This window comes from Sorex fumeus, unplaced genomic scaffold (genome assembly GCF_029834395.1).
Source record: "Sorex fumeus unplaced genomic scaffold, SorFum_2.1 ptg000100l, whole genome shotgun sequence".
NCBI classification, from domain to species: Eukaryota; Metazoa; Chordata; class Mammalia; order Eulipotyphla; family Soricidae; genus Sorex; species Sorex fumeus.
In genome coordinates, this window is record NW_026606157.1 from 152058 (window position 1) to 164244 (window position 12187).

Consider the following 12187-nt stretch of genomic DNA (forward strand, 5'->3'; position numbering starts at 1 on the left):
CGACCCACACTTCAATCCTAGCACTGCGAACATGGCCCCATGAGCAATGCATGGTGTGACTCCTGAATGGAGAGCCAGTAGTAGCCAAATGCTCCTCCCTGTCCTCCAAAAAGGGGAGAAGGTAATGAAACACTTATTCCAAGGAGCAGGCAGATACGCAGTGTCCATGCACTGGAGCGCAGATGCCCCGAAAATGAGAGGAACACCTTTTCCGAGGGTCGTCACTGTCCTAGGCCTTCCTAGGGGAATGCACCAGTGCTCTAATAGAACAAGAGGGCTGTTACAAGCTCCGGTGGAAAGGGTGCAAAGTGCGTGTCCTCACCCACAACTGAGGAAAAAAAAAAAGATATTCTTCTCACCGCCAGTGTTAATGCAAAGCATAATTTGCACGTTTCAAAGGCTGTGCAACTCCTCACACCGTAGCCTTTTTGCAGTGTCTTCCCCTAAGCGCTGCAACTCTCACCTACCTATCCCCTCCCGTTTCTCCCGGCTCCTGGAGGGCGGCGTTCACAAAGTGCTACTCACTGCTAGAGCACAGCTCCACTCAAAAACACACCTCGCATGGCAACTGAAAGTCACAGCGCCACCACCTCGGACTTCTCTTTTCCACGGCAGGAGGCGGGGCTAATTTCCCCTCATTCAAATAAAAAACCAAGAGATTTGCATGGGGCACAGCGAGGGCGTGAGCCGATTGGCGGAGGGCGCGGGGGGCGTGGCCCCCAGGACGCGCACGGAGCCCCGCCTCCGTAAATTTGCATAACGGCCCCGACGCGTGCAGGGGAGAAGCGGGTTTGTTTTTGAATCTGCGGAGGCGGCGGCGGTGGCGGCGGCGGCGCGGCGAGCGAAGCGCGTGAGGCTGAGGCGGCAGCGTCGGGGACGGCTGCGCGGAACGGCTGTGTAGGAAGGAACTTGGTTCCCCTCCCTCACCTCCCGCCCCAGAAGGTATATGTACATCCCAGGGGCTGTTGGAACCACGTTTTCGTAAATTACTATTGTATCTCGGAAGAGTCCGGACCGCATTATGGCGGCTGCGGGCGCAGCGTGTGCGCCTGCGCGGTTGCGGCGCTGCGGGCGGCGCTGCATGGGAGCACGTGACCCTGCGGGGACGGGCTCTAGCTGCAGTGGTGCAGCTGGCGGGGCGGTGGCTGCGCAAGCGCAATATTCATGTTCAGGATCTAATGTTCTTGTTGGACGCCATTTGGGTTCTAGGTTTAAGGCTCTCGGTTCCCTCGAGGGCGGGCGTTTGGCTGCCCGCAGGTGCCCGCCGTTTCCCGGGGAGATGCGTGCCCGGCTCCTGGGCGTCTGGACCGACCCCCCAGTGGCTTTTTCGCAGATCTCGCCCCGAAAGAAGCGGTTCAACTTTTATTGCATGCAATCACGAGGGGCTCTTGTGGTTCTTGATTTCTTTCTTTCTTTTTTTTTTTTTTTTTGGAAATTTTCGCTGCTTTTTTTTTTTTTTTAGGGTGGTGCCGGGTTCGAATGTGGGACTTGAGGAGATAAAAGATCAGCACCTAGTGGTGTTCGCGTGGAAAGTGCATTGAGTTTTGAAGGGCAGACTTGCAGACTCGGTTTTTAACCCTAGTTGAAATATTTGTGAATGGATACAATGTTTACAGAATAGAAACAAGGTGTGAGTTTGGGAGAGGAAACTGAAGGCTGGTGCATTGGAAGAATTTAAGGTTTAAATTTTTTTTTCCTCCGATCTCTGGAGAATTTTTTTTTTTGGCAATTAAAAAATTCTACTCTTAGTGAAGTTTTAAATTTGTAGATTTTTTTTTTTGTTACTAAAACATTCTACACTCAGTGAAGTTTTAAATTTGTGGATTTTTTTTGTTATAAAAACATTCTACGCTCAGTCAAATTTTGAATTTGATCAGTTTGTATACCTCTGTTCATACTTGCATTTGAAGTTGACATGTTTTTAAAGCCTGGTAAATACTGATTCAAGTTAGCTATCTAATTTTTTAATTATTTTTGGTAAAATTAATATTTTTATGTTTATTTTTATATGCAAGATAAAATGCTTGATAAAATTTTCTAATAAAAATGTTTCAAAGAGTCCCCAAGTGCATTGAATTCTTTCTGGGGAAATCATGTGCAATAATTATGAAGAAAAAATAGTTGATGAAAGAATAAACTGCCCCATATATGTGTGTTATCAGGTGTAATTGTTGTGTTTGCTTTCTTAAATTGATTCTTGGTTTTAGTTTATTGAAATCAGTCATACTAATTATTTTAGTCTAAGGTGGTGTCACTAGAAGTCTTATGTAACAGACTTGGGAGAACTTTAGTAGGATTTTCACATTGTGCAAATGACTTCTTCCAGGGTCAAAACGTTGTCAATGACTTATGACAACTTCATCAATGTGTTATGTATATACAGTTGGTATATGATTGGTTAAGTCGCTGTGAGTTTGCATCTGTCACCTGTCAGGGCAAGTTGTGACTGCTTTTATAATCTGGCTTGGTTGAAGGACTTCTCTTGCCTACTCTTGGCATAGATGTAATTGAAAAAAATAATTTTGATTGGTAGATTTTTTTTTTTGAACGACATTCCATATGCTATAGGTTGGAATGGTAGGGAAATTATTTTTTTTCTCAATGGAATCATAATTTGTCATTGCTAAAACCTTCCTTAGAGATTTCAATGGAAAATGTATTTAGAAAGCAATTGTTCATTGGTAGTATCAAAAACAAACGTGTTTTGAATTTTTTTGTTTTGCACAGAATTTGGACACATAGCATATGTAAGTACTAAGACTAGTTTGCTTCAGGAATGAGTACTGAGTTATGAAGTAATTAAATTTTTTTTAGATTTGTAAACTTTAACTATCATACATCTAGTTTGAAAAAAAATTGAGTAAGAAACTATGAAAACTTTGTTAAATTGTTATTCAAATATAGGGTAAATGTATTTAAATATTTCAGGATCTACTGTAGTCCACTTGGAAAATTAATTTGTTGCACTTAGGAATAAACCTTTAAAATTTTTGGTTATTTTTATGACTTAGATTATTAGTTGAGCAACGAAGAACAGTTTTCATTTTTTATCGTAATTTCATTTCTGTTCTTTTCACATAGTGTTATATTGTAGGTATTCTTTTGTTATTTTAAAATGACTCAGTATTTTCTTAATATATTATAAAAATATCCCAAATTATCAAATATTCTTCTAATACATTTCCAAGTGGTTGCATAACATTGTTACTTCTAAAAAGAATGTACTAATTAAACCATTCCTGTTGACTGTTTGCTATTGCCCATTTATTTTTATAGCACTTTATAATATGTATCATAAAATTTATTATAAGTAGCACTACAGTGAACATTTTTGTACATGAGTCATTACGATTTCTTTGAAATTAGTTTCAGTGCGCTTTTAAAAGTATTTAGCAAATTGAAAAACTTTGTCTTTTGAAAGTATTTTCTATGTCACCATCAATATGGCGGTAGAAAATACGAACTCTTATTTTTGTTAAATGGTGAACATTGTAATATATGCACAGTTCTTCAGTTTTTACAAATTAATTATCAGAGGTTTTTTTTCCCCCCACATTTTTCCTGTGGCGAATGTCTTGTAACATTTATATATACCAGCTCACTGCTTTTTAATATTTTTTCAGTCCTGATTTTGGACTTAAAAATTGATCATAGTTTTATTCAGAAGTTTTGCATTTTCCTATTTTTCTTTTCTTTTCCTATCACTGTTTTTTTCTTTTCTCATTTCTTCCAGGACTTCTGTATCTAGAAAATGTCTGTGTGAAAGGAACTAAAGGCTTATCTTTCATTTCTTCCTGTCTGCTTTAATAGAAATGATCTGTACCGTCGTAGATATGATTGTTGTTACTGTCTGTGTAACTCCCAGCTTGGTGCTTGGGGCGTGGGGCCAGGCCCGAAGCAGGTTCTCCCGCGTGCAGAGCGTTCCTTCCTGCCTGTGGAGCCATCTCTGGCCCTAATGGTATTTTGAAAGTATGATTTAATCTTTTGGCATTTAATTGGCATACAGTATAAACGTAAGTTTCTGTTTCCCCCAAGTGTCTACAATTTTGTCGTCGTTTTATGTTGGCTGATTTTTCTTTTACTAGGCTTGCTTCTTTTTTTTGTTCTGCAGCTGGGGGTGGTGGTGTCCCGGTGGTTGGGCCAGACCAGTGATTAGGACTTACCCTGACTCTGCTGAGGGGTCAGTCCTGGTTATGTTTCAGAGGACCATATACAGTGCTGGCGATTGAACTGGGGTCGGCTGCATGCAAGGCAGAGTGCTTTAACCCCTAGAATTAAGGCGCTTCCTCAGGTCCGAGAATAGCTGCTTTTGATGGTAACATAATCCCTGAGTTTGATCATAATTTAGGTACTTGATTTTAGCTATTAGATAGCTCAGATTCATTTACTAGGAATATTTGACCTAGGTCCATTGATCTGTGGGGATATTAGTAGATTTTTGAAGAGTTCTATGGATACCTTGATGTACATTATTCTATGTCAAATGTGCAACTATGGGTTTTCGGGGGAAGAAGCTACAGTTGCATTAGTTTCTCAAAATAGGAATATGTAGTACAAAAGATAAAAGCAGCCTCGTAGAAAATATAAAAACAGCCTAGTAGTCACTATACTTGGCCTTTACTCATTTAGCAGCACTACATTGTTGTATTTTCTCTAAAATAAATGTATTTGGTGTTATGGAGGGGGATACTTATAATTTCTTGTCACAATTTTCTTAGCTAGTATTCCCTGTTAGTTTTTGTAGTTGAAATTTAGATTAATGTGGGTGAATGTTTTTTGAAGCAATTTAAAGTGTTTATAATTGCCTTAAACCTATACTGGGGTGGGTTTATATCTTTATAATTTATTTTTCATTAACATTTATATTGGGGCTGGAGCGATAGCACAGCAGTAGGGCATTTGCCTTACAAGCAGCCAACATGGCCGACCCGAGTTCGATTCCTCCGCCCCTCTCGGAGAGCCCGGCAAGCTACTGAGAGCATCTCGTCCGCACGGCAGAGCCTGGCAAGCTACCAGTGATGTATTCGATATGCCAAACACAGTTACAACAAGTCACAAGATGGAGACATTAGTGGGCCTGCTCGAGCAAATCGATGAACAATGGGAGGACCGTGACCGTGACTGAACATTGATATTAATGCATATGGTATATTTTGTGTAGATCAGTAGGAAAATATATTATCTTTGGAAGTCTAGGAAAAATTTTTTCCTTAAGACCCTATAATAGTTTTTCTTGTGTAGTAATGAGTTGGGTGATACGACCACATTTCTGCCTTTTAAATCTCACTGCCCTCTCCTTCCCCGTTCCCGTGGTGGTGGTGGTGGTGGTTTCAGTGGTTATGGGGGTTTGGAGACTGGCACAGTTTTGGTGTTTGCTTTTGGTCTGGGGCCACACTCGGCCATGCTGGAGACTTACTCCTGGCCCTGTGCTCAAGGATCACTCCTGGCAGGCCTGGAACCACATGGGGTGCTGGTGATCAACCCCCTGGATGGCTGCGTGCAAGGCCTGCACCCCACCACTACACTCATCTCCAGACCCACGGTGCATTTTTAAATACTGGGTGCTTGTCTGCACTTGATGTGGTGCTCATGGAGATCATACTCCCTTAGTTGCAGTGCCTGCACATGTGCTTGCCAGGGCAGAGAGTGATGGTCTTACTCAGAGGTTGTGCTGCTTAAGCACATTTGGCTGCAGAGCAGTCACAAACATGGCTTTGGGGTTGCAGAAGGCAGGGCGGCCAGACAGACTCAGGACTGTGATCGGCACACGTGGGGATCTGGGGATTTGAATTGGGGATCAGATGCTTGCAAGGCGGGCTGTTCCTCTGGGCCACCATTTCTGCTTTGGGTCTACATGGAAAAGTGCAAACAGCGTAAGCGTGAGTGGGAAAAGCAGGGTGGCACAGTGCTGTATTAGAACAAATGTTTGCTTTATTGCTTAGTGTTGTCTTTTTTTTTATAGTGGAAATTTAGAAGGGTGTTTATCTTTTATTTTGGAGTCATACCCAGCGGTGTTTAGGACTTAATCTTGGCACTATGCTTGGAGACTCTGGGATTGAACCAGAGTGGACTCCATGCCAGACGAACCTCTAAAACCTCTTGTGCTATCCCTACTGTCCCTAAAAAAGTTATATTCTGGTCGACATGGAGCCTAATACTATAATAAATAAAAAATTTCTTGTTGGCATACATTCATTGTATGTATGTGTGTTGTGCCAGGGATCAAACCCAGGGCCTCACAGATGCGAGTCCATCAGGAAAATAGATGGACATAATTAACTTTTAAATATTTTATTTTTGGGCCACACACAGCTGTGCTGGTGGGGAGAGGGCTACTCCTGGCTGGGTGCTCTGGGATTGCCCGAGTCATGCCCCATGTGGTGTTGGAGATTGTTCCTGGGAGTCCAGCATGGGAATTATCTGCTCCAGCCCTTGAACTCTCCCCAGCCTGTATTCTTTGATACTGTGCTTCTCAGAACATGCAGAACTGGGGACGGATTGCTCTTTGAGTCAGTGATTCTTAAAGATAATGCCATAAATTTTTTTTTGTTTGTTATTGTGTATTGTGTATCATGGGCTGGAGCGATAGCACAGCGGGTAGGGCGTTCGCCTTACACGCGGCCAACATGGTCGACCCGAGTTCGATTCCTCCGCCCCTCTCGGAGAGCCCGGCAAGCTACCGAGAGTATTCGATATGCCAGACACAGTAACAACAAAGTCTCCAATGGAGACGTTACTGAGCCCGCTCGAGCAAATCGACGATCAACGGGAGGGCCTTTACCTTTACCTTACCTTATTGTGTATTGTTGGGCAGGGGGTAGTTTGGGTTTGGGGTTGGTGCTCCTTGGACCATGAGGTGTTGGAGATTGAATCCTAGACCTACAAAGAAAATATGACATAAAATTGTGACAATTGTATGGTGAAATGCTGCAGATCGTTATAGTTACATATTTTCCTTTGAAGTAGAATAAAAAAAATGTTCGTTTTCTTTGTTTTGTTTTGTGGCCGAACCTGGCAGTGCTCAGGGCTTACTCCTGGCAGGGCTCAGAGGGGTGCCAGGGATCGAACCTGGGTCAGCAGAGTGTAAGGTAAATGCCCTACCCGCTGTGTGATTGCTCTGGTTGGGGAATTTTGAGAGCTTCATGTTCCTGAGTTGTGGTTGAGGTTACTATGAATGCTTCTGTAGTATAATTCTTTCTGCTTGCCTATGAAAACATTTAATGAAGGCTAGTTTGGAAAGAATTAAAATTTAAAATCTAAAACAGTTTATTCTAACATTTAATATATGTGGCAGTCTAGTGGATGACATTTGAGTATTCAGCTCTGCTTTCATAAGCTTTTTATGAGAGAGAGCTCTTGAGTTCAGGGTCTCTGTGCGCAAATCATGCACCCTAAGGGCAAATTACATTTCTGACCCCTCAGTGTAATACTTTTTTAACTTTTTATTTTAAAAGATGAGAGATTGTAGATAAACTTGAGTGGCAGTTGTTTATATTGCTTTAGTGTCCAAGTTGAATTTATGCATGATTTATCTAGATTCTACTTTTTCTCCAGTTATAACTGTGTATAGTATACATTTTCAAAATGAAAATGTTTTGAGGTACTCAAACATTTTAGAAAAGATTATAGTTTTGATTTTTTTGTGTATAAGTTGAATGTACTAATAAGTAATAAAGGTAGCATTTTGTAGAATACCAAATAATACCATAAGTAAGGCAATAAATATTTGTGAAGTCATAAAAAGTAGGATTCAATACGGAAGATCAAGGACATTTTAGAGGATTTGTATGTTAAGGAATAAAGTATCTTAGTAAAGGGAATAATTGGTTATTAAAAAAGTTAGGACGTGAAAAAGAAAATAATATGGAAAATTCTCTGCCTGAATAAACAGCTTTTTCTGTGTGCAAGTTGTTACTGTCATGGTGCTTTTTGCCTACAAAAGGGTTTTGTTCTTGTCCGGAAGTTCTCGATTTCTCTCTTTTTGACCTTGTATCTCTTTCAGAGGCATTTCTTTTTGCCCTTATGGTTATTTGTCTAGGACTTAATAAATTTCTGTAATTAAGAATTGAATCTTACTTAAAAGTGTCACATTTTAAGGACAATTTCTTCTAACTAGGGACAACAAAAACCACCATTTAAACCATCAGGTTGCTTTCCACGGTACTTGCCTTGTTATTCATGCTTTGCTTATCGAATATGTTTTTCATGTGATGACACAAAATAGGGAGTAAGACACTATTCTTTCGTTTAAGATCATTACTTACAAATGTCAAGATTATTTTTTTAATTGCATGTTCACTTAAGTACTCTGGATAAGTGTCAAAAGGTGTAACAGCCACTTTGCATATGAAAGATTAAAAATAGCAAATAACTTTGGAAAAAAATCTTCAGTCTCATTTTTTAAGAAACAGAACTGCAGCTGGAGCGAGTACAAAAGTTAGGACACTTGCCTTACTTGCACCGGACCTGGGTTCGATCACTGGTACCCCGTATGACCCTCTCCCCGCAACACTGACAGGATTAATTCCGGAATGCAGAGCCATGAGCAAGCCCTGAACATCCCTGGATGTGGCCTAGAGAGCAAACAAAACAAACTAGAACAGGAGCTGGGAAGAGAGTTTGGAGGGCCGGTATGAGGTCTCTGGTACTTGCATGGTTTCCTGAATACTTCCATAGAGCAAACCCCAGACATGGAGCTGGGAGTAGCCCCTGAGCACCGCTCGGTGTCACCCATTGTCCACTCCTCCCTCAAAAAAGAAACAGCTTTCGGGAACCAAGGAGCCGCCGGGAGTGTGACTCGGGGCCTTACCAGGTTCTGTCCCTGGCACCCCATCCCTTCTGCCCTGGCGCTACCAAGAGTGGTCCTGATGGCTCCCGAGCACTGCCTGAATTGGTCTCAGCCCTGGCACTGAGCACTGCTGCATGTGGCCCTGAGCAGCTGGCCAGAAACAAGACCTCTGGTCACCTGTCGGGAAGGTGCTGACACACAGCGCCTAAGGACCTGAGCGTTAACTGGGCTGGCATGAGGTCCTGTGTACCGAGGACCGTGGAGCGTACTCACTGTGAGAGTCCTTTTGTTGTGTTTGCACACATCTGGCTGTGTTGTGCCAGGGACTGTCGGGCTCTTGGTGGGAGCATTGGTGCACTGCGGTTCCAGACCCAGGCTACACACTTGCCAGGCAGGTGCTTTAGCCGCTGAGCCTCCTCTTGGCCCTTCCGACTTGCTTTAGTATGAGCAAATAAACGACGAAAGAAAGGACAGAGGAAAAGGCAAAGGATTGTTAACTAGTTAGGAATACAGTGAAATGGAAAGAATAATTTTGCTTTGAACTCTGGGCAATTAGAGACTCCCGACTGTATTCTTCATATACCAACCTAGTCATGTGAGATTACCCCTATAAAGTGCTTAGCATTTACTCCCACCACTTTTTTCTTTCTTTCTTTTTTTTAAACTTCAATTGGTGAATCAATTAGGCATGAATATTGACTAAGAGGCAGTTATGTACAGCTACATGGAGCCCCGCAGTGCAAGGTGATATATAGAAAATGACAGTATTCTTGATTACTTGCGCTTGAATTTACATGCATTTAAAAAGCAATTCAGAATAGTAGGTTTGGTAATAACCACTCACTGGCAAGGAAAATAGACATTTTAAATGAAGCAGTTTTCTTGTAAAGGGTTGTGAGGGATTCCAGCTGGGGGCTGATTCATTAAATTAAGAGAAAAAGTATTTAAGGAATGATAATCCTTCAAGATTATTCAGTGCATTGTGTTTCCTGAAGACCTCTTCACGATGGAAAGCGGCCATTTTTCTCCCATTGCTTATTTTCAGTGTCTGTCGGATTTCTCCTCACAGTCCTCATTGCCTCAGTTTCTCAGGGTTTGGAGAGCAGGTCCACAAAAGATCATTACTTTTTTTTATCGGTTTAATTTTAGGGTGCACACTGTTCCCTGCCCTTTACCCTTTAGTTGTGGAGGTTACTGATCATGCTCACATAAATTGTTGAGATAGAGCAGAATCCTTTTCTACCTCAGTCCTTTCAGGGGTCAAGGCCCAGATTTTACAATGTGTTTGTTTACTGGTTGTCTTACGTTTGAATTTTTGTTTTGTTTCTGCTTGGGGGCCAAACCCAGTGGTGCTAAGGGTTTACTCTTGGCTCTGAGCTCAGCGATCACGCCTGGTGGGTCTTGGGGTGCCAGGGATCGAACCCAGGCCAACTGCGTGCAAGGCAAATATCCTACCCGCTGTACTATCATTCCATCCTCCTTAAGTTTTCATTAATATAGAAACGTTTCCTTATTTTCTGGTTAACAAGATACCCATTTGGTATAAAATTTAGAATTAACTTTTGTATGTTTTATAAAATGTCCTGTCCTGCCCTCCCATTGTTCATCGATTTGCTTGAGTGGGCCCAGTAATGTCTCCATTGTGAGACTTGTTACTGTGTTTGGGATATTGAATACTCTCGGTAGCTTGCCATGCTCTCCAAGAGGGGCGGAGGAATCGAACCCGGCCCAGCCAGGCTAGCTGCGTGTTATAAAATGTAATAGTGTTTATTCTTTAAAGCTTGATTACAAAATCAGAAACCAGAAGTCATCGAATATCTCTCGCTGATAGTCTTTTTAAATCTATTGTACTTAGGACAGTGGATTATTTTGGTTCTCTGAGATGACACCCAGTTTAGTTTTGGGCCTCTGGTGGTACTCAGGGGCTACTCCTGACTTGATGCTCAGCCATTGCTCCCACTAGTGCTTAGGGGTGATACCAGGGATTAAGCCCAGGCCTCCTGCATACAGAGCCATATGCTTAGCCTGTTGAGCTGTCTCTTTGTCCCTGAGAGTTCCAGTTCTGACAGTTTTTGTCAGTAAGATGCTAAATATTAGATACCCTTTATTCCCTTTAAAATTGGGGATCCATAAACTATTGAAGATACATGAAGTTGATATCCTCTGAAGCCTTTGTAGGTAACCGTATCATTTCTGCATTTGAGATGCAGTCCCAAGCAACGTGATAGTGTTTGAAAAGATGTGTTTTTTATCTAAAGATGCTCTTCCAGTGTCTGTTTCCTTTGAACACACATCTTCCTTGCTTGTCTCTATCTCTTTGCTTTTTCCACTCTGGAGCACCCTGTGTTCTTTCTTGAACACATATGTCTCCTCTTTTTCTCCCCTCGGATCTAAATAAGTTTCAATAAAAACTAGCTTGCTCCACAGAAAAAGAAAAGAAAAGGTGTTTTAAACATCACGTTTCTCTTGTGATTATAAATTTGATTTATCCAGTTTCTTCTGACAGGAATGAAACCTGGCTCTTACTAAAACTATAACTATATAAAATGATTTATAAGAGGTAAAGATTAAGCTCCCTTATACAATATATGGCTATTGTTCTACATAGATTTTATTTTTTGTGCTGCCAGAGATTGAACCCATGATCATACACATGAGAGTCAAGCACTTTATCACTAAACCACATCTCACATTCCCCACCTCCCAAAGTAATTTTCAAAGAAAGACAATATGATTTACGTTAAGATCTTTCCCAGGGTAGTCCCCCCCTAGAATTCCAAGGGTATTGGATCAGGAGACTATTCAGAGAAGAAAATGTTATTCTCTTTACAAACAATAGTAAGGTAAAAGGTAAAGGCCCTCCCGTTGATCGTCGATTTGCTCGAGCGGGCCCAGTAACGTCTCCATTGGAGACTTTGTTGTTACTGTGTCTGGCATATCGAATACTCTCGGTAGCTTGCCGGGCTCTCCGAGAGGGGCGGAGGAATCGAACTCGGGTCGGCCATGTTGGCCGCTTGTAAGGCGAACGCCCTACCGCTGTGCTATCGCTCTAGCCCACAAACAATAGTATTTTTTTTTTGTTTTGTTTTTTATATTTATTTATTTTTTAATAGGCACCATGAGGTACAGTTGTAGACTTACACATTTTTGTGCTTGGGTTTCGATTATACAATGATCAAACACCCATCCCACCACCACGGATCCCAGCATCCCCTCGCCCCCAGCCCCTATCCCACCCTGCCTCTGTGGCAGGGCATTTCCCTCTCTCTCCTTTTGAGTGCCATGGTCTGCAAAAGAGGCATTGAGTGGCAATCATGCTTGGTCGACAGTCTACCCTCAGCATGCTCTCCCATCGTGGGCGGATCCTCCCAACACCCTTTATTTGGTGTTCCCTTCTCT

The 12187-nt window shown here is 42.0% G+C and overlaps 1 protein-coding gene across 2 annotated transcripts in view; it reads left to right on the top strand.

The window, feature by feature from the left end:
- Positions 1 to 766: 766 nt before the first annotated feature.
- The window catches only part of ATF7IP (activating transcription factor 7 interacting protein), a 96640-nt gene continuing 85219 nt past the window's right edge, over positions 767 to 12187 (top strand). For both annotated transcript variants that reach the window (XM_056134556.1, XM_056134558.1), the window contains exon 1: positions 767 to 942. The gene's annotated coding sequence lies outside the window, so the exon portion shown is untranslated. The remainder of the gene's footprint in view (positions 943 to 12187) is intronic.